The sequence below is a fragment of the Dama dama genome, unplaced genomic scaffold, assembly GCF_033118175.1.
Source record: "Dama dama isolate Ldn47 unplaced genomic scaffold, ASM3311817v1 ptg000093l, whole genome shotgun sequence".
Taxonomy (NCBI): Eukaryota; Metazoa; Chordata; class Mammalia; order Artiodactyla; family Cervidae; genus Dama; species Dama dama.
In genome coordinates this window covers 3,405,929-3,409,070 of record NW_026870908.1, presented here as the reverse complement: position 1 = coordinate 3,409,070, position 3,142 = coordinate 3,405,929, and positions in this window count along the sequence as shown.

Here is a 3,142-nt window from a genome sequence, read left to right as displayed (position 1 = left end):
CACATCTCATTTTTGACACCTTTTGAAGCCTTTGATGTTTTTCACACCATGTTCAGGCTCTTCCGGTTTTTCAACACCGCTTTCTGATCCTCCTATTTTTCAGACCGTTTCATGCTCCTCATATATTTGACACCTTTTGAAGCTCTTCATATTTTCACAATTTTTTAAGCTCTTCATATGTTTCACACGTTTTCAGGTTCTTCATGTTTTTCAACACCGCTTCATGCTCCTCCTATTTTTCATTCCGTTTCATGCTCCTCATATTCTTGACACCTTTTGACGCTTTTCATATTTTTCACACATTTTCAGGCTCTTCATGTTTTGCCACACCACTTCATGCTCCTCCTATTTTTCAGACGTTTTCATGCTCGTCATATTTTTGACACCTTTAGAAACTCTTCATATCATTCACACCTTTTCAGGCTCTTCATGTTTTGCCACACCGCTTCATGCTCCTCCTATTTTTGAGCCCGTTTCATGCTCCTCATGTATTTCACACCTTTTGAAGCTCTTCATATATTTCACACCCTTACATACTCTTCATGTTTTTCAACACCACTTCATGCTCCTCCTATTTTTAAGACTGTTTCATGCTCCTGATATTTTTGACTCGTTTTTAAGCTCTTCATATTTTCACAATTTTTTAAGCTCTTCATATTTTTCACACGTTTTCAGGTTCTTCATGTTTTTCAACACCGCTTCATGCTCCTCCTATTTTTCATTCCGTTTCATGCTCCTCATATTCTTGACACCTTTTGACGCTTTTCATATTTTTCACACATTTTCAGGCTCTTCAAGTTTTTCAACACCGCTTCATGCTCCTCCTATTTTTCATTCCGTTTCATGCTCCTCATATTTTTGACACCTTTTGAAGCTCTTCATATTTCTCACACCTTTTCAGGCTCTTCATGTTTTTCAACACCGCTTCATGATCCTCCTGTTTTTCAGACCGTTTCATGCTGATCTCATTTTTGACACCTTTGGAAGCTTTTCATATTTTTCACAACTTTTCAGGCTCTTCACGGTTTTGAACACCTTTTCATGTTCCTCCTATTTTTCAGACCGTATCATGCACCTCATATATTTCACACGTTTTGAAGCTCTTCATATTTTTCATACCTTTTCAGGCTCTTCATGTATTTCAACACCAATTCATGCTCCTACTATTTTTCAGACCGTTTCATGCTCATCTCATTTTTGACACCTTTCGAAGCTGTTTGTATTTTTCACACCTTTTGAAGCTCTTCATATTTTTCACACGTTTTCATGCCCTTCATGTTTTTCATCACCGCTTCATGCTCCTCCTATTTTTCAGACCGTTTCATGCTCCTCATATTTTTGACACCTTTTGAAGCTCTTCATATATTTCACACCTTTTCAGGCTCTTCTTTTTTTTCAACACCACTTCATGCTCCTACTATTTTTCAGACCGTTTCATGCTCATCTCATTTTTGACACCTTTTGATGCACTTCATATTTTTAACACCTTTTGAAGCTCTTCGTATATGTCACAACTTTTCAGGCTCTTCATGTTTTCAACACCACTTCATGCCCCTCCTATTTTTCAGACCCTTTCATGTTAAACTAAATTTGACACCTTATGAAGCTTTTCATGTTTTTCATACCTTTTCATGCTCTTTATGTTTTTGAACACCGGTTCATGCTCCTCCTATTTTTCAACCCGTTTCATGCTCCTCATGTATTTCACATCTTTTGAAGCTCTTCATATTTTTCACACCTTTTCAGTCTCTTCATGTTTTTGAACACCGTTTCATGCTCCTCCTACTTTTCAGACCATATAATGCTCGTCATATATTTCACACGTTTTGAAGCTCTTCATATTTTTCACACCTTTTCAGGCTCTTCATGTTTTTAAACACCACTTCATGCTCCTCCTAATTATCAGACCGTTTCATGCTCCTCATATATTTGACACCTTTTGTAGCTCTTCATATTATTCACACCTTTTCAGACTCCCCATGTTTTTCAACACCACTTCATGTTCCTCCCATTTTGCAGACAGTTTCATACTCCTCATATTTTTGACAACATTTGAAGCTCTTCATATTTCTAACACCTTTTCAGGCGCTTCATGTTTTTCAACACCGCTTCGTGCGCCTCCTATTTTTCAGACCGTTTCATGCTCATCTCATTTTTGACACCTTTTGAAGCTCTTCTTATTTTCCACATCTTTTGAAACCCTTCATATTTTTCACACGTTTTCAAGCTCTTCATGTTTTTCAACAACGTTTCATGCTCCTCCTATTTTTCAGACCGTTTCATGCTCCTCATATTTTTGACACCTTTTGAAGCTCTTCATATTTTTCACAACTTTTGAATCTCTTATATTTTTCACACCTTTTCAGGCTCTTCATGATTTTCAACACCGCTTCATGCTCCTCCTATTTTTCAGACCGTTTCTTGTTCCTCATATATTTGACACCTTTTGAAGCTCTTCATATATTTCACACCTTTTCAGGCGCTTCATGTTTTTCAACACCGCTTCATGCTCCTCCTATTTTTCAGACCATTTCATGCTCATCTCTTTTTTGACACCTTTTGAAGCTCTTCATATTTTTCACACCTTTTGAGCTCTTCATATTTTTCAAGACTGCTTTATGCTCCTCCTATTTTTCAGACCATTCATGCCCCTCATAATTTTGAAACATTTTGAAGCTCTTCATATTTTTTACACCTTTTCAGGCTTTTCATGTTTTTCAACACCACTTCATCCTCCTCCTGTTTTTAAGACCGTTCATGTCCCTCATATTTTTGACACCTTTTGAAGCTCTTCATATTTTCACACGTTTTCAGGCTCTTCATGTTTTTCAACACTTTATCATGCTCATCGTATTTTTCAGACCGTTTCATGCTCCTCATATTTTTGACACGTTTTCAGTCTCTTCATATTTTTCACACATTTTCAGGCTCTTCATGTTTTTGAACACCGCTTCATGCTCCTCATATTTTTCACACCTTTTGAAGCTCTTCATTTTTTTCACACATTTTCAGGCTCTTTATGTTTTTCACCACCGCTTCATGCTCCTCCTATTTTTCAGAACTTTTCATGCTCATCTCATTTTTGACACCTTGTGAAGCTCTTCGTATTTTTTACACCTTTTGAAGCTCTTCATATTTTTAT